This window comes from Triticum dicoccoides, chromosome 5B, assembly GCF_002162155.2.
Source record: "Triticum dicoccoides isolate Atlit2015 ecotype Zavitan chromosome 5B, WEW_v2.0, whole genome shotgun sequence".
Lineage (NCBI taxonomy): Eukaryota > Viridiplantae > Streptophyta > Magnoliopsida > Poales > Poaceae > Triticum > Triticum dicoccoides.
The window spans coordinates 313768241-313788812 of record NC_041389.1 but is presented as its reverse complement, the minus strand read 5'-3'; positions in this window follow the sequence as shown (position 1 = coordinate 313788812).

Genomic DNA, 20572 nt, shown 5'->3' with positions numbered 1-20572 from the left:
AACAAGTATTATTCTACTACTTTGGATCCATTGCAACGTACGGGCCATCACATTAGTAGTAGTAGTGTCCATCTCTATCTCTAGAGGCCTTCCCTCATTCATCATTTTCTCTCACAAGATAAACTACTCATACATATGCATCTTGATGTTCCGTGGAACGCACGAGGATGTTTCCTTGGGGGTCTCTCTAGTGTGGCGTGGCCGTAGTTGCAAGTTGACGCCCCTTGAGATGCCGACGTTGAGGGGCACTCAGATTTCCTCCGATGAGCAGGCAAGATGAGTTTGATCACGTAGTAAATGCATTCTAAAGACTACTTCCGTGTCCATTTCCTAATTCTCCCCCCGCCCACTGTTTCACAGGTTAGGCTCGGTGTGAGTAGAGATTGGCTTGCATATGTACGGGAGGGTACCAACATCAATTTGCATAACATTTACAACGGTGACACCATTCCCGTAGAACCTTTGTCCAACATTGGGATCAGCCATGCAACGGGCCACCGCATGAATTGGTATGATGGAACCACTGTGAGATTGAATAAGATAGCACGAACCTTGCACATGGCGGTCAAAGGCGGACCATGCTGTCTGCGGCTGATTTGTTGCCGTACGAGTACGAAGACGATGTGCTCCTTTCTAACCGCATATTCGCGGTGACAAACCAGGGGACTTATTTTGTATGGGACACATACTACGATATACTCCCTCTCTCCCAGTTTATTTGTTTTGAATCTTTTCATTTTATAAGTTTCAAATTCAAATTTAGAGCTCCCCATCACATGTTGAGATTACAATGTCCATTAAATCGTTGCGTGCATGTATAGTAAAGAAACAAATCTCGAGTTTGGCACGAGTTCGTGCAGCGGTAGCACCACAAGTCCTGGCGCAGGATTTACATTTCCCTCTCAGGGCCGTCGATACTACACCTATCTTTGAGTCAATAACATGTGGACCCGATAGGTGACTGGTACACATGTAATGCTCCCGAAGGCAGAGGTGCAGTGGGGCCAAGAGGGGTGAGCTGCAGGTCGGGGGACGTGTGGTGTCATGGGTTCGAGCGGTGTCGTGAGAATCACGTGTGGCTGTGGTAGAAACTTGATGCTCGCCGCATTTTAGGTGGCCCACATGTCATGCACACAAAGGCAGAGGCGCGGTGCGGCTGAGAGGGGTGAGGCGCACATCGGGGGACGTGGTGCCGTGGGTTGGAGAGGCGTCGTGGGAATCGCGAGATGAAATGTTATGGTCGCCGTAGTTGAACTTCCATGGACAAGCTGTCATGTCTACGGACACATGCACTGCATATCGATCACTGGAAGGAGTAGCGGAGAAAGCTATATATGCGGATAAATAGTTCCTTATAGTCAAGTGGACCCATGCTACTACTCTGTTCCAAAGACATGCACACCATCGAAATAGTCCATCTATATCAATATACACCGAGAGGGAATAATTTTTTTACAAGAGAGGAAATAGTTCATCCATCCATAATGCCCTCCTGCTGGTGCATCCTTTTATTCTTCTTCTTCTTGTTCTCATTTTCTGTGGGAGACAGTTTCGCAACAAGCTCTTTGGACCTTGCAGCTATCTCAAAACTCACACGAGCATCGAGGGCAGCATATTTTATCTGCTCGTATGTCAAGATATAATTCTCCCATCCAGACGACCTTAATGCCACCGTCTCGTCACCCTTCTTAAGATTTGTACCGAGCACAAAATTTGCTACGTCAAATAGGGATGGTGTCTATTTATCACAATCTTCTACAGGAATTTTGATTCTGGTTTGTAGGTCAGCGATGCTTTTCAAATCAAGGTTGTATGGCTCCAGCTTCTGTTTGTCCCCTTCGATGGCTGCCCCACAGAAGTATACGTCCTCTCGAGACAAGAAATCGTGAAGCTCACCTAGTATGGAGGGCGAGTGTATGATGTGGTACACCAAAACATCATCTTCGAGGCACAGCTGAAGGACGGCGGTGCGTTGGATCTTCTCAGGAGCACGCTCCATGTACTCTGCGTCGAGACCGATGACCCTCGTCTCTACCTTTTCGAGGGAGTTGGATACATTGTTGATCCACTGCCAAACAACCCTTGGGTGGACGGTGACGGTGGCAACTATGCTCATCGAGCCTTCGACGAGGACATGTTGGACGCTAAAAACCTGCATCTCGATCTCTTTCGTCATTCGGAACCGCTGGAACGAAGGGCTATGGTTTGGAGAATTAGGATTAGATGGCTAGTCTAACTGAAGTAGTAGATGATTATTTAAAGAGGTTAAAACAATGTGAACGCAGTGGGGTTTGGATGCAAATGAAGACGAAGGGGAGGTGAAGAAGCCGAGGAAAATCGGTTCCTGATGGAGAAGTAAATGGGAGAAGTGGCATGCAGGCAGTTGATTAGACGGATAGGTAGACTAAATGAAAAGGCTATGCAGGTAGACTGATGAGTCGTACCTGTTCGTGTACGTGCCCATCCTTCCTAATAGGTAGGACCTATGCAAACATATAAAAAAATGTGTCGTAGCTGGTTAAGATGGATGTTGGTGCATGAGTGGGAGATACAACATTCTATGGTTAAGGAATACTCTCTCCGTTTAGGTGAGTAAGTCACCTTATGAAAATCAGGTTTTCCCAAAACCTCTAGGCGTGGAGCATTAACTTCCTACTCGATCCCCTCCCAGCCTCATTAGCCAGCGTTCTCTTCCTCTGCTGCCGCGTTCTACCTTTCCATGTTTCCTCTTCTCAAGTGTGGAACTATCTGCATGCCGTCCTTGATGCACCAGAACGACCACTGCATGCATCACGGCAGGGCATTGATTGGGCATGCACGAGAATTTGGTTCTGCTTGCAATATGGATGATACCTGAACGATGAAGTGAACGGGCATGCTAGCACGGGAGACCTATTTCCGCTATACAATACTGGAGTACTCATGTTCCTAATACTAGTAGTAGTAGTAGTACAACTGTGGTACACTTGATGGTCAAAATACTATTCATTCGGTCCTCACAGTGAAGTGACAACACCCTGCGCCTGACACTAGTCCAGGCGGCGTGTTCGGGTTACCAAAATCAGCCTTACCCTGTGAACTGTGCAGTCTGTCACCGCGACTGTACAGCACATTGGTGCCTCGCCTCGTCTCCCTCTCCCCTCCCATAGCACCACTCCATCTCCATCTCCTTCTCCGTCTCCATCTCACTGTGCCCCCGTGTATCGTCGCCTCACTCGCCTCCCCCAGTACCACTATTCCCTCGCTAGCCGCTCCAGCACCGACATCCTTCTCCCCCGTAAATCAAGCCCCCCAAAACCCCCGCCTTCCAAACTCCACCATGGCCGAACACGAACCGCGCAGCATCCATATGATCCGTGATAGGAGCAATCTCCCCAGTGACATCCTCGAACTCTGTTGTTCATGTATGGATATGTTGAGCGCCCTGCGGCTGGCTGCATGCTCGAGGGACATGCACACGGCCATCGTCGAAGCGAGGCCTAAGCTTTTCAAGACACCCTGCTTGCTGCTATCTGGTCTTGCGAGATTGGCTCACCATGATACGGAGGCGTACATGATGCCCCTCGACTTCAATCCGATCTCCATTAGCCGAAACTTCTTTGCAGGTATGTAGTGGGTCGCCGTACATCATTTCCCTCGACACCGATCCAATCACCATCGCCCAAAACTTCTTGGCAGGTATGTACTGGGTCGGCATGAACTCCCACTGGATGGCTGCCTTCAGAGAAGACGGTAAAAAGTTGGTGCTCATGAACTTCCAGACCTCCCATGAGATTATCCTTCCTCCGTTGGATTATATAGAGTATTACCATCACGGTCCAAGTCATCCATATTACCACGTCAATTGGACGGACCTTGTTTTGCAGAAGATTGTAATCTGCCAAGTGCCCACACGACATGCGAATTACGCAGACTTCAAGCTAATTGCCTTGTTCGACCGCGGACTCGCCTATCTTTACGCCGGTTCCTTCTTTAGCTGGAGACAACTCAGCTCGCAGTGGATCATCATCAAAGCTGATACACACTTTTGTGATGCTATTGAACACAATGGCATCATCTACGCGATCGACAAAGCAGATGGCACCACATATTGCTGGGACGGCGCATGTAAGTTGTTTCCCTCTCATGTTAATGATGATGCCATGACACTATTTGAAATTTTTGTGATGATTGGCATATAACTGTTTGAGCAGAATTTGAGTAGAACTATGGCAATGTATTAGATATGCCGTAAATCAGCTATATTTGGAATGAGTTAATTCATGCGATTGTGACCATGTCATTACAGCCAATTTGTACCCTGAATATTCAAACGGTTAGGAATATATGGATATTATCCTTATTTTACAGTAATCTATATACTACTACTAAATATGAGTGTGTATCAATGGCCATGTTAGTTTCCTCATTTTCATGATGTAGAAACATGCACCACACTGTTGGTTTCATCTAACCATACATTAGGGAAGTAAATGTGCATATGGAGAACTCTATATTTGGAAGTAGTGAAATCCTGCAATGCTTACCATGTGTACATACCTACATTCGGCCTTCAGCAATCAATGGCTAGAATAATATCCTCACAAAAAATTTGCCCACAGAACACGAGTATATAATAATGCATGGTCTGTTAGTTACCTTGAAGAATTTGTTTGGGAGGACAGAACATGATTACATAGCATGCATGACATGGTAGTTTCCTGTGAAGAATCGATTGCGAGATAACATGAGTATAACCATGCATGGAACTTCTATATTTTCGAACCCAGTATACATTTCCCTGTATTTTCCTCCCAGTTCCAACATGGACATATCAATGTTGTTTCTTGCATTATCCTACTCATACTCTGAACAATGCTGATCTTACATTAACAATGCCTGTCCTTTTTGATATGATGGAGTGTCCCTACAGTTACTGCCCTTTGTAATCACACCACCTTTGCCAAAAACAGGGAAGCACAACTAGTTCCTCGCTCGATCAGACAACGACAACATACTGATGATCATTCGAACACATGAGCCGGAAAAGTTATATTGCAAAAACCCCACTGTATACAAGCACTATGTAATACGTGAGTATCCGGACAGTGGCTGTTACGTCTATGAGCAGGATACCAGCTTGTTGGGGCCTTTAGGATTTTTTAGTTGGAGGAAGGTAAATAGCCTTGGTTCATAGTCTTTGTTTCTCAGACTCAATTATCCGATTAACCAGGAGATCACCGTTGGCAAGGACCTTGATGGCAGAGAGGCTCTGTTTGCTACGGAAAATTGTGTCTACATGGCGAGCCCTAGGAGTTCGGGAGCAAACTCCCTTGATTGTCAACGATACAACCTGCAGCCAAAAGAAGGTGAAAATGACAAAGGCATCCAGATTAACTTTGATTCTTGGATGTATCAATTACAACAGGCAGTGATGTGGTTCAAGCCTTCAGGTTGATAGGTAATTGGGTTGTTGCATCGAAAGGATGGAGTACTGGTGTCTCCGGATCACTGGTCGCTGAAGCGGGGCTGCAAATTATGATGGTGTTGGATCATCTCTTCGAATGACTTTGCTGTCTTTGCTGGTGGTTCTGGATGGGTAGTTCTTTCTTTTGTTATGCATATTCCTTGTCATTTGGTCATCCTCGTCTATGTCACTCTTACTATGTAATAGTTGCTTCTGTTTAGAATGTCATTCTCGTCTGGATCACGAGAGTCTGAGTGCTGCAGATGGGTGTGTTTTGGTGTTGTAGCAAGAATTCTTATGAACTATCATGTCTTGCTGTTTATGTCAGTAGTAGTCACTAGTCAGTGTTTGAATGTTGTATATATCGTTGTTTCAAACTATTTATTGTCTCGAACTACTGTGGGCTAAATGAGGGCATCACCATTCTCCAGTGTTCAGAGTATATCTCCTTTTTCCAAGTTATATAATTTAAGCTCAGTGTCTTTTCGATGATGTACACTTGTTTAGGCTAGTGAGGTGTCGTTGAATATGGCCGAGTAATAACGCAATGCCAAACAAGTCAATTATGACTCTCAGGCCGGGCTCTCAAAAGATCCTGAAAAAAAGGCCGGGCTCTCCAAAAAAGAAAGAATAAGGACTCTTAGGGCGACATGTGGGCGCCACCGGTGTTTTTGTGCGCTTGCGCGCCGAGGGCATATTGGCGCGTGCTCGAAATTCATGCTATCTTTTCATCCCCAGTCTCCCGCCCCTCCCCCACCTCTGGAATCTCGATTCCTACTCCAGTTCCTCCAAATCCCCTCCTGTACTCCCTGTACTCAAGCACACTATCATGTCGCCGGTCAACGCGGATCTCCGAGCCGGAGATCCTGAGGTCCGTCTTGCCTTCGGTTGCTGCGTGTTGTCGCTCAACAGTGGCATGGCGCTGCTTGACGACCAGTTTGCCGACAAAGTGCTGATGGTAACCATCAACAGCGATCGGCCTCCTGTCTCGCCGGACGACCTTGTCAAAGCTCTTGGCATTGCGCACGACATCCAAATAAGTGACTTGCTCGTCGAAGTCTGTCTGCCACCGGCTGATTTCTTCATCAGGTTCCGGACAACTTTCGACTGCAGTCATGTGTTCGAATCTTCCTGGCGTTTGTTCTGTGATGGAGCGCTGGTGAGCTTGGATCGGTGGCACCCAGGATGGGGCTCGGTGCCCTCTGAGCTTGAGTTTTTAACAAATCTTACCTTCCACGGCATGCCTCGATGTGCTTGGAACAGCGAGTCCATGAACGAGACTATCAACGACCTTGGAGGTGAGCTCATAAGTATGTTTGTTCCTCCAGATAGCTGGGCTCTGACGGTTATGGCATGGATGAAGAAGCCATCCACCATACCGAAGGTGATTTGTGTTGAGATACCGATGCAGGAACCGGGGTTGTACTATTCGTCGCCACCAAGGCCGCCGCGGACCATGTTTGGGATGTACATGTATCGAGTGTTCGTGCATGTCGAAGAAGTGGTCAATCCATCAATCGAAGTCCTGCCGCCGCCGCAGGTGCCAGGGTCCGTCGATGACGTCCATTACAGGAGTCAACGTCAGACTTTCCCCATGTTGCTCGGAATGATGGATGGCACATGGCCTACTCCATTGCGCGGCGGAGGCCACTGCTTCTTTGGGATAAGAGGCAGGGCTGGCTGCCTGGATGTGCTCTAATTTGAGGTAACAACTAAATCTTGTCAGAAACTAGTTAAATCCGAGCTATGGGTGTGAAGCACTGATATGCCAGTACATTTGATTGTGACCTGTTCTAATTTTGTACCTGAACTTTTTTTAGAAAGGGTTGTACGTCAACTTAATGTGCTAGCAGAACTTATTGTGTTGTCTGTCTGTTTTCTTTGCACATCATTCAAGATATTTCCCCGTCATTGATAAAGACGATGAACCATTATGTACGACTTCATTGGTTTCAACATAGCCCTACCCGTAGCGATCCACTGCTTCCATCCTGATTGTGCCGCCTGCGTGAAATTTTTGTATGCAAGTTCGGTGTGCTATGATGTTCTATATGATTGTGTCAACTATATAAGTTTTTACTGAGGATCAGCAATGCATATGGCTAAAAGATGTATTTACGAGCATCGACCGATGGGTCTCTCTCTCTCTCTCTCTCTCTCACACACACACACACACACACACACACACACACACACACACACACACGCACACACGCACAAGTGGGACCCGTTGAATTATTTATTTGCTCGTGACAACTTTTAATTAGGTTCCACTGTAATCTAACTTTTAATTAAGTTAGTAATTGAGCTTAGTGACTTCAAAAAGTTGTACAGAAGCCTTGTTTGGGCCTTTCTGGCGTCGCTGAATGTGGGCTGAGTAGCCATGTTAGGTTGTACTGTACTACACATGCCTTTTTTCAACATCAGCAATGCAACTGGGCCGACAGTTGTACACAATATCCGGGTCAACTTGTTATTCTCCGCCCCGCTGGGCTGCAAACTTTCCTAGGAGGTATGCATTAGGCTTAACAAGAAAATGGACTTTAAGAAATAATAAATGGGATGTAATTATAATAACTGGGCAGTAATTATGCACCAAACACGTAATTAGTTTAAAAAATATATTATTTTTGGAATTTTAAAATTTTAATTTCGTTACTTGTTGCGCGCGCAATATTTCGTTGGATTTAACGTAATACAACTTTATTTTGAAATTATATTTAACCTGACTAGAAATTTTGGATAAAAATATTTCGGATCCCATCAAAATGTGGGAATTTTTTTTGAATTCTGTTTTGAGCGGTTGTTTGAAATTATTAATCTTGTCCTAGCTAGAAGTTGGGCTGTACTTTTAACAAACTGTAAATGGGTTGTAGTAAATTCCAATAGAATTAAAAAATGGGTTGTACATTCTTACAAATCGCAAATAGGCTATATGTTCTCTGCCAAATCCGAGTTGTGGGCCTACTAAGTTGATGCGTACCAAGGGCTTTGTCAACTTAGTCAATATAAACGATTCTAGCTGCAGTGATCGTACGATGTCCATCCAACGGCTGTAGTGCTTCTTCAACCTCTGGTCTTCTTGCTCCAGCCGCCCAAAGTAGCGCCGGTCGTGCCGCGTGCTCCTGCCTCCCGTGGCCGGCTGTGATGCCACGGAGGCCTCACCGCCCCGTACTACTCCCACCGCTGGCCAGGCCATTCCTCTACTCACCCGCACCCCCTGTTATTTTGCGGCAACGGCAGCCTCACACCGCAGCCGAACCAGTGAACCCTCGTACTCCTCTCCGCGCGGGCTTCCACTGCCGCGTCTTCCCCGGCTCCGTCTCGTCCCCTTCCTAGGCCTCGCCGTCGTCCACCGCCCTGGTGCTCTCGGCGCGCCGTTGCAACATGGACAACGACCGACTTCCATCGAAAGAGTACTATATGTGGAGAGGCTGACAGGTGGGTCCATGCGGCCGCAAGGAAGTGCCTCCTTATTACGCGTAAAAAAATTATTCCTCCACCTGACAGCAGGGACCCACCGGACGGGCCACCTTATTTCGCGAAAAAAATTTCCCCCCTGACTGCTGGGACCCATCAGACAGGCCACCGTATTTCGCGAGAAAAATGTTCCCCCAGCTGTCAGCCCGTGACCCACCGGAAGTGCCTCCTTATTACGCACAAAAAATGAATACTCCCCTTGCTAGCTGGGACCCACCTTGGTGGGAGGCTGACTTGTGGGCCTACTAAGTTGACGGGGACGGAGGGCTTTGTCAACTTAGTCAATATGAACGATTCTAGCTCCAGTGACCGTACGATGTCCATCCAACGGTCGTAGTGCTTCTTCAACCTCTGGTCTTCTTGCTCCAGCCGCCCAAAGCAGCGTCGGTCGTGCCGCATGCTCCTGCCTCTTGTGGTCGGCTGTGATGCCGCGGAGGCCTCACCACCCCCTACTACTCCGATCGCTGGCCAGGCCATCCCTCTACTCACCCACACCCCTTGTTATTCTGCGGCGACGGCAGCCCCACACCGCAGCCGAACCAGTGAACCCTCGTACTCCTCTTCGTGTGGGCATCCACTGCTGCGTCTTCCCCGGCTCCGTGTCGTCCCCTTCCTAGGACTCACCGTCGTCCACCACCGTGGTGCTCTCGGCGCAGCGTGGTCAATGTGGTCAACGACTGACTTCCATCGGAAGAGTACTGTACGTGGAGAGGCTGACAGCTGGGTCCATGGCAACTGCAAGGAAGTGCCTCCTTATTACGCGGAAAATAATGATTCCTCCACCTAACAGCTGGGACCCACCGGACGGGTCACTGTATTTCGCAAAAAAAACGTTTCCCCCCTGACTGCAGGGACCCACCAGCTACATCTTCACACGCAAGGAAGTGCGTCCGGGCAAAAATTAAAAAAACGATTCGCCCCCTGACTGCTGGGACCCACCATCTACATCTTCGCACGCAAGGAAGTGCCTGACAATCGGGACCCACCTGGTCGAAGCGTACGTAGCGTTGTCATTCTAGTGGCGAACGTGTACGTACATACTGGTCGATGTAGAGGCGTGCACGTGTCGTAGTAGAGGCGCGCACGTGTCGTAGTAGAGGCGCGTACGTGTCATAGTAGAGGTGCGCACGTAGCATGTACACGTACGTACAATGGCCAATGTGCAAGAAAGAAAATACGGCCACATATGTGTACATACGGGCGGGGTACGTCTCGAACGCCTACTCGCGCATATGTACGTCAAGGGCTCTTGTACATGGCTGGGTCGGAACAGAGAAACAGCGTCATCGTCATGTTCATGGGGAGCCAACCGGATGGGTCGGAACGAAATGCGTCGTCGTGTTCATCGGGAGGGCTTGGACGGAACAGGCAATGGAAACAAGGCCTAGCGTATCGCAGAACGGAGGAAACAACCTTGTGTTCGACCGGCCACGTTCTAAACGAGATCTTGTTCATCGGGAGGGGTCTGGCGTACCGCAAAACGGAGGAAACAGACCTCCTACAGTTGAAACGGGGGTCCTATTGATCAGGAGGGGTGTGGCGTACCGCAAAACAGACGAAACAGACTTGTGTTGGAGCCCTACGGTCGAAACGGGGGTCCTGTTCATCGAGAGGGATGTGGCGTACCGCAAAACTGACAAAACGGACTTGTGTTGGAGCGCTACAGTCGAAACGGGGGTCCTGTTCATCGGGAGGGGTGTGGCGTACTACAAAACGGGACTCCACGGGATACTGTTCATCTCCACCGTCGACCTCCTCCAGCCTCCACCAGCTACCGTCGACCTCCTCCAGCCTCCACGGGCTCCTGTTCATCCAGCCTCCACCGCGCGCTACTCCACCAACTACTGTTCAACCACCCCTCCGCGGGCACCCCTCCACCGTCTACTGTTCATCCATCCCTCCACAGGTTCGTCCTATTCATCCAGCCCTCCACGGGGTTCTGTTCATCCAGCCCCAACCGACTCGATCGATCAGGGTCCTGTTCATCCAGAGGCAACGCCACCGCTCACTGTTCATCCAACCCCCCTCCCCCCACAACACTCACTGTTCATCCCAAAGGCAGCATCGATCAGCTTCAGTTAGCAGCAGTAGCGAAGGAATCGATCGATAGGGTTCAGTTAACTGCCATTGATCGATCACTCGGGTTCAATAACGCGTAGCCTGTAGTGTAATCGCTCGGGTTCAGTTAGAGCCCAACACCTCGCTCGGGTTCTGTTAGAGCCAACGCCTCGCACACACGCGCGTACGTGTATGAGAGAAACGCGCATCGCTTGGCCCCCGACCGCCCACCGTAACCGGGAACTCCCCAAAATTTTCCTCGCCCTTGCTTCTACCACGGTTTTTTCTATCATGGGCGGACCAAAGAATGTCATGCAACTGAGTCTCCGGCACGCCCAGGACGAAAAGCCCATTTTTTGTCATGACTTTTTGTCATAGAAGTAGGAGGCCACCACATCTATGATGATACCGGGTTTTGTCACAATTATTGTCATAGAAGTGTCATAAGTATGACAAAAAAAATTTCGTTCGGTCCAAAATGTCACAGATGTGTCTTTTTTTGTAGTGATGCCTGGCCTCCTGAGCCGCCAGAATGCTCTGTAGGTGACGCTGGTAGGTGGTAGCCGCGTTCGGTAGGCTGAAAGGCATGCGAACATAGCTATGCAGCAGACCCTCGCAGCATCCCACGCGCGAAGGCCAGGGGCGCTCCTGAGATGCGGCTCGGTTGAGCCCTGGGATGTCGACGCCGACGCACAACCCACCATCCTCGCCTGGATGGGGAGCCACACCAGGCAAGCGGCGATCGCCGCGCATGGCCCTCGCTTCCTGAAGCTCTTGAGTGGTCTTGGTGATGAACTCCTGAACATTGGGTTTTCCCTGCCCCGTGCCTTCCTGAGGGAAACGTGCCGTGAAGCACGCCTCCAAGTGGTGCCCGAGCGCCTCCCTCGTGAGGTTGGCGAGGTTTGATCCCCCCAGAAGAGAGCCCCTGAGCCCTGCCCGAGGAGGGCGCCAGGCGCGCGTTCCTATGCGATGGAAGAGGGCGCCCCAGGCATGGGCGCAGGATCCTGACGCGGCACCACCCGGAATGCCAACCTCCTGAGGCCTTGTACGAAGCGGTTGCTTCTTCTTCTTGGGGACGGCCTCAGGAGGGTTCTCGCCCATTCATGTTCGGGTCCTCGATTGCTACAGCTTGGAAGGCATGCTCGAGGGAGCACACCGCATCTCTCTCTTCGCAGGGGACCGTGATGATTCGGCCGCTTCCTGGCATCTTGAGGACGTTGTAGCCGTGGTGGTTCACTGCCATGAACTTGGCCAGGGCTGGATACCCAAGGATGGCATTGTACGACAGGTGGATGTGGGTGACGTCGAAGTCGTTGAGCTCGGTGCGGTAGTTGTCGCGCTTTCCGAAGGTGACAGGGAGGCGGACCTACCCTATCGGGGTGGTGGAACCGTCAGTAACTCCTGAGAAAGGCTTGGTAGGCTGAAGTTGATCATATGGCACTTGAAGGTTATCGAACATCTCTACGGACAGGACGTTAAGCCCTGCGCCGCCATCAATGAGGGTCCTGGTGACTTGCACGTTGTTGATGACTGGTGAGCAGAGCATCGGGAGAACGCCAGCAGTAGCCGCACACTTGAGTTGATCTGACGAGCTGAAGGTGATGGCACACTTGGACCACCTGAGCAGGCGTGTGGCCGCGAGCTTGGAGAGGACTGCATTCACCTCGCAAGCGAACTGCTTGAAGATGCGCTGAGAGGCTGGGGCCTGAGCTCCGCCCAAGATGCAAGCGATAGCACGTGGCTCCTGGAAGCCCCTAGCCCCCTCGTCCTAATGATGGTCGTCATTCCTTCTTGGCAACGACAGTAGCGGAGGAAGGCCTGCGTTACCTTGCGGGCAGTCCTTGCGAGGCTGATCCCTCCAGGCGCCCTCGCGAGGCTGGTCCTGCCAGCGGTCCTCACGAGGTCGGTCACACCACTCCTAACAAGGTCCACAGTCGTCCCATCGTCCTCCGCCATGTCCTCCTCCTCAGCCGTAGCCCCGGTCGTTGCGCTCGGGGCATCGACCGAAGCGTCCCTCTCGAACGGCCCTGAGCTGCTGGCATTCGTTGGTGTTGTGGGTGTGGAGGTTGTGGTAGGCGGAGAACGGTCGGCTTCCCTTGGACGACTCCGGCTGGTCCCTGCCATGCTTCATGTCTGGCTTCGCCGCGAGCATGGCCACCCCCTTTCACTTCACGTCCTTGGCCTTGGTCTTCTTTTCTTCCGGGTCAGCAGCTGGAAGCTCGAGGAGGGAGAGGCGTCCTTCCTCAGCCCTTGTGCACTTGGTCGCTAGGGTGAATAGCTCCAGGGAAGTGCACAACTCCTCGTGAATGGCGAGCTCCTCCTTCATCTTGATGTCACGGACGCCATCAAAGAACGCTGAGATGATGGCCTCGTCCATCACCTTGGGGATCTTGAGGCAGACACTGTTGAAGCGCTGAATGTATTTCTGCAGGGTCTCCCTAGGCTGTTGCTTGATGCGGCTCAGGTCACCCGCGGATAGGGGGCGGTCGCGAGTGCCCTGGAAGTTGGCGATGAAGCGGCTGCGCATCTCGTCCCAGGAGGAGATCGAGCTGGGAGGCAGGTTCAGGAGCCACGAGCGGGCATCGTCCTTGAGCACCATGGGAAACCAATTCGCCATGACTTCCTCCTCGCTGTTGTCCACCTCGATGCTCATCTCGTAGAGCTGCAAGAACTCTGCAGGGTCGGGGGTGCCGTCATAGTGAGGAGGCAGGTCCGGCTTGAACTTGCTGGGCCAGGCGACGCTACGCAGCTCGGGGGTGAAGGCGCGGCAGCCTGCTATGGTCACCAGGGCCCTTTGTTGACGCGGAGCTTTCTCTTGGCTGTACCCGCACCCCGCCGCCATAGGCGGCACGCAGTCTTGCCGCGCCGGTGCAGGGAGCACGTGGGCACCTTCTTGAGGCCAAGGGACTTCTTGACAGCTTCCTCCTTGTCGTGCGGGCGCTGGACGCGATGGGTCATGCCCAGGGGCTGCGCGCCTTAGCACCAGGGCACCATCTTGGGGCAGAGGTGGTGGAGGCACTCCTTGAGCCACGTCGCCCGCACCTGGTGGAGGGCGAGGCAACGAAAGGGACGGTGCAAGAGAGCTCCCTGCAGCGCTGACGAGCTTAGCAATGCGGTCCAGCCAGTCCTCGTGGAGGTCGTCGATGGGGCGGTAACGCAGGAGCTCGCGTGCCATGAGCAGCGCGGCCTGCGCATCCATGGGGGCGCGACGAGCGTGGGGCGACGAGCCAGCTAGGGTCAGCAATGGAGTGGCGGTGCGGCCGTCCCGCCGCACCGAGGGGTGCAACAAGGATGCCTGCTGCTCGTTCCCCGCCGGGCCGGTGGCGGTGTTGGCGGCAGGCGACAGAGAACGACGGGGAGGTTCGCCGATAGGAGCTATCTGGGCAACGCGTGCGGCGAGAGCGGCCCGGCGCTCGGCACGGGCTCGGCGAGCGTCCGACATGGATGCGACAAAATGATGGGACGCGGATCAGCGGAAGGAAGGTTTCGGCACACCCCTACCTGGCGCGCCAGATGTCGGATATTGGGTTCCGGCAAAACCCTTGAGGTTCTAACACTAGGGTGAGCACGAAGATTTCCCCCTACCGAAACACGCCCTCAGCCTCGCCGCGATCTCTAAGCTAGCATGATGAACTCACAACACAAGAGACACAAGATTTATATAGGTTCGGGCCACCGTTGTGGTGTAATACCCTATTCCTGTCTGGTGGTGGTGGATTGCCTCTTGGGCTGATGATGAACAGTACAAGGGAACAACAACCTCCTGAGGAGAGGTGTTCTTGTGCTTGGCGAACTTGCGTGGATGAGGATGATCTGAATCCGTCCCCAGGTGAGATTAGATGCCTTCTACTGTGGTGGCTAGCCCTATTTATAGAGGCCCTGGTCCTCTTCCCAAATATTGAGCGGGAAGGGATCCAACAACGGCCAATAAGAAAGGGGATAGCTAGTACAAGCTATCCTGACTAAAGGTGGTCTTCGTGTGTCAAAGGCGCTGGTGGTGACGCCGTCTTGGGCTCCACGATGACCTCCGTCCTGTTGTCCTGCTGGTCTTGGTCTTGTTGCACCAATATGGAAACCTTTGCCTGATACCTCGGTACTCCCCGCCTGTTCTTGCCCCCTTAGCACCAAAGGGGAAACGAGGACGCTGCGCACGCTGGCGCCTGCTTGGCCTTGGTCGTCATGGCTTGCATCACGGGGAACTCGCGAGGTACCCCTTGACTTGATCTCTCCGCCTCCCTCACGAGCCTGCCTGGTGAGGCTGCTCCTGAGGAGGCCTTGTGTCGTCCGCCCCGCGAGGCTTGGCCCCTCGCGAGGGTCTTGAGCGTTGGGTGATGAAGACGGGCCGTACTGGGCCACTGGTGGAGCCACGCCGCGGGCCACAGGCAGGCAAGTCTGGGGACCCCCTGATGACCCACAAGTATAGGGGATCTATTGTAGTCCTTTGGATAAGTAAGAGTGTCGAACCCAACGAGGAGCAGAAGGAAATGACAAGCGGTTTTCAGTAAGGTATTCTCTGAAAGCACTAAAATTGTAGGTAACAGATAGTTTTGTGATAAGATAATTTGTAACGGGTAACAAGCAATGAAAGTAAATAAAGTGCGGCAAGGTGGCCCAATCCTTTTTGTAGCAAAGGACAAGCCTGAACAATTTCTTATAATGAGAAAAGCTCTCCCGAGGACACATGGGAATTATCGTCAAGCTAGTTTTCTTCACGCTCATATGATTTGCGTTCGTTACTTTGATAATTTGATATGTGGGTGGACGGGTGCTTGGGTACTGCCCTTACTTGGAAAAGCATCCCACTTATGATTAACCCCTATTGCAAGCGTCCGCAACTACAAAAGAACTATTAAGGTAAACCTAACCATAGCATGAAACTAATGGATCCAAATCAGCCTATTACGAAGCAACACATAAACTAGGGTTTAAGCTTCTGTCACTCTAGCAACCCATTATCTACTTATTACTTCCCAATGCCTTCCTCTAGGCCCAAATTATGGTGAAGTGTCATGTAGTCGACGTTCACATAACACCACTAGAGGAGAGACAACATACATCTCATCAAAATATCGAACGAATACCAAATTCACATGACTACTAATAGCAAGACTTCACCCATGTCCTCAAGAACAAATGTAACTACTCACATAGCATATTCATGTTCATGATCAGAGGAGTATTAATATGCATTAAGGATCTGAACATATGATCTTCCACCAAGTAAACCAATTAGCATCAACTACAAGGAGTAATCAACAGTACTAGCAACCCATAGGTACCAATTTGTGGTCTTTTGATACAAGTTTGGATACAAGAGATGAATTAGGGTTTTGAGAGGATCATTGGTGATGACGATGGTGATGATTTCCCCCTCCCGGAGGGAAGTTTCCCCGGCAGAACAGCTCTGCCAGAGCCCTAGATTGGTTCCGCCAAGGTTCCGCCTCGTGGCGGCGGAGTTTCATCCCGTAAGCTTGCTTATGATTTTTTTCCAGGGTAAAAGCCTTCATATAGCAGAAGATGGGCACCGGAGGGCCACTAGGGGTCCCAGGAGACAAGGGGCGCGCCCAGTAGGGGTGGGCGCGCCCCCACCCTACTGGCCAGGGTGTGGGCCCCCTCTGGTATTTTCTTCGCTCAATAATTCTTATTAATTCCAAAAGTGACTTCCGTGGAGTTTCAGGATTTTTGGAGCTGTGCAGAATAGGTTTCCAATATTTGCTCCTTTTCCAGCCAGAATTCTAGCTGCCGGCATCCTCCCTCTTCATGATAAACCTTGTAAAATAAGAGAGAATAGCCATAAGTATCGTGACATAACGTGTAATAACATCCCATAATGCAATAAATATTGATATAAAAGCATGATGCAAAATGGACGTATCAACTCCCCCAAGCTTAAACCTCGCTTGTCCTCAAGCGGAAGCCGAAATCGAAAAATATGTCCACATGTTTAGAGATAGAGGTGTCGATAAAAATAAAATATGGACATGAGGGCATCATGATCATTCTTATAACAACAACATAAATCGATTTTGTCAAATGATTTCTTATGCTCAAGTAACAATCGATTCACAATGTCAAGTATGGTTCATAAACTTCATTGGAAACTAACAAACTATAATCTCAGTCATTGAAGCAATTGCAATTTATCATAACATCAGAAATAGTCAAGAATAGAGCTTTTCAGCAAGTCCACATACTCCACTATCATATAGTTTTCTACAATTGCTAACACTCACGCAGTACTTGTGGTTATGGAGTTTTAATCGGGCACTGAGGAAGATAGGGGCTTATTGTGTTGCCTCCCAACGTATTCACCTTTGGGTGATGTCAACAATAATAATTCATGCTAACTTACATCCAATTGGATATATATATCAGGATCTTTCCAACACGAGGTGCTTGCCAAAGGATAAAATGAAAAAGGGAAAGGTGAAGATCACCTTGACTCTTGCATAAAGTAAAGACATAAAGTAAAAGATAGGCCCTTCACAGAGGGAAGCAGAGGTTGTCATGTGCTTTTAGAGTTAGATGCACAAAATCTTAATGCAAAATAACATCACTTTATATTGCCACTTGTGATATGAACCTTTATTATGCAGTCCGTCGCTTTTATTACTTCCATATCACACGATCGTATAAAGCTTATTTTCTCCACACTAATAAGTCATACATATTTAGAGAGCAATTTTTATTTCTTGCAACATGACAACTTACTTGAAGGATCTTACTCAATCCATAGGTAGGTATGGTGGACTCTCACGGCAAAACTGGGTTTAAGGATATTGGGAAGCACAAGTAGTATTTCTACTTGGTGCAAGGAATTTTGGCTATCATGAGGGGGAAGGCAAGCTCAACATGTTGGGAAGATCAATGACAATATACTTTAACTGAGATGTGAGAGAACATAAAACATTACGTTGTCTTCCTTGTCCAACATCAACTCTTTAGCATGTCATACTTAATGAGTGCTCACAATCATAAAAGAAGTCCAAGATAGTATATTTATATGTGAAAACCTCTCTTTCCTTATTACTTCCTATTAATTGCAACGATGACCAAAACTATGTTTGTCAACTCTCAACAACTTTTATGCCTCATACTCTTTATATGTGAAGTCATTACTATCCATAAAATCAATATGAACTCTTTTATTCTTTTTATTCTTTCTGTTTCCTCAAGATCATAGCAAGATAGCAAAGTCCTTGACTCAACACTAATCTTTATTATAGATAGCTCACGGACTCGATTACATAAAGAGATGTCAAAGCAAAACTCAACTAATTCATACCAAAACTTCAATCAACTAGATCAAGATATTACGAAAAGGATCGAACTAAGTAAAACGGTAAAGATAGGAGTGTGATGGTGATACGATACCGGGGCACCTCCCCCAAGCTTGGAAGTTGCGAAGGGGAGTGCCCATACCCATGTAATTATGTCCTCGGAGGTGGTGAAGTAGAAATTGTTGATGATGTAGCTTTTTCCTCAATTTACGCTTAAGGATAATATTTTGCTCCTTTAGATCATCAATCTCCTGCTCAAGAATTAATATTATTTTGCATAGTTCTTGTCTATTTTCCTGCAAGAGACAAAAAGGGATAAACTCGATCTTTGACTTCTTTGCTCTATCAGGGTGGCTTAACTTTTTAAACTCCACATGCATGTCCCCAGGTTGAGGTAATGGGGCTTCGTCTTCGTCTGAACTCGTCTCCTCCTTTCCCTTAGGCTCATAATCTTCCTCTTCTTCAGTTGTCCAGCCACCATGCTCCAAATCCCTGTAGACCTTAGGGTCTGCAAGGTAATCAGCCACATAGCTTTCCCCTTCCGAACCATGAGACGACATATTGCTCTAAATCTATAACAGAAACAGCTCAAAACAAAAACAGAGGAGTTTTGCGTGATACGGTGGTCAATACCTTCGGGAGATTATATAATGAATTTTTACCGACCAAAATACGTAATGTGCAAGAAAATGGAGTCCGGGAGGCACACGAGGTGCCCACGAGACAGGGGGGCGCGCCCAGTAAGGGTGGGCGCGCCCTCCAGCCTCGTGTCCTTCCCGAATTACTTCTTCTTTCCAAAATTCTTAAATATTACAAAACGGAGAAAAAATGCCATTAGAATTGTTTTGGAGTTGGTTTACTTACCATATCACATACATATTCCTTTTCGGAGTCTGAAACATTCTGGAAAGTGTCCCTTATGTATTCCTCCGGGGTTACGGTCTCAATAATATTAGTTTCAACATTTATAGGATTACCTGAGATATAATGTTTGATTCTTTGACCGTTCACCACCCTCGGACTTGTGCCTTCGAAGTTGTTGATTTTTATGGCACCGGAACGATAGACCTCCTCGACAATGTAAGGACCTTCCCATTTAGAGAGAAGTTTCCTTGCAAAAAATCTTAAACGGGAGTTGAATAGCAAAACATAATCACCTATGTTAAACTCAAGCTTTTGTATTCTTTTGTCATGCCATCTTTTGACTTTTTCTTTGAACAGCTTGGCATTCTCATAGGCTTGGGTTCTCCATTCATCAAGTGAGCTAATATCAAATAACCTCTTCTCACCAGCAAGTTTGAAGTCATAGTTGAGCTCTTTAATAGCCCAATATGCTTTATGTTCAAGTTCAAGAGGTAAGTGACATGCTCTTCCATAAACCATCTTATACAGAGACATATCCATAGGATTTTTATATGCAGTTCTATAGGCCCATAATGCATCATCAAGTTTATTGGACCAGTTCTTTCTAGATCTATTGACAGTCTTTTGCAAAATTAATTTGAGCTCTCTATTTCTCAACTCTACTTGACCACTAGACTGCGGGTGATAAGGAGATGCAATTCTATGATTAACATCGTACTTAGCAAGCATCTTACGAAAAGCACCATGAATAAAATGTGAACCACCATCAGTCATAAGATATCTAGGGACTCCAAACCTCGTAAAAATAAATTCTTTAAGCATCTTAATAAAGGTGTTATGATCAGCACTACTAGTTGGAATAGCTTCTACCCACTTAGTAACGTAATCAACAACAGCTGAAAAATGTGTGTAACCATTAGAGGCAGGAAAAGGTCCCATATAATCAAAGCCCCAAACATCAAATGGTTCAATAACAAGAGAATAGTTCATAGGCATTTCTTGATGTCTACTAATATTGCCAATTCTTTGACATTCATCACAAGACAAGACAAACTTACGAGCATCTTTGAAGAGAGTAGGCCAATAAAAACCAGATTGCAATACCTTATGTGCAGTTCTATCTCGAGCATGGTGTCCTCCATATGATTCAAAGTGACACTTGCGTAGGATCTGTTCCTGATCATGCTCAGGTACACAACGTCTAATAACACCATCTACTCCTTTATAAAGGTGTGGGTCATCCCAGAAGTAATGTCTTAAATCATCAAAGAACTTTTTCTTTTGCTGGTATGTGAAACTAGGTGGTATAAATTTAGCAACAATGTAATTAGCATAATTAGCATACCATGGAGCAGTACGAGAAGCATTAATGACCGCTAATTGTTCATCAGGAAAGCTATCATCAATAGGTAGTGGGTCATCAAGAACATTCTCTAACCTAGAC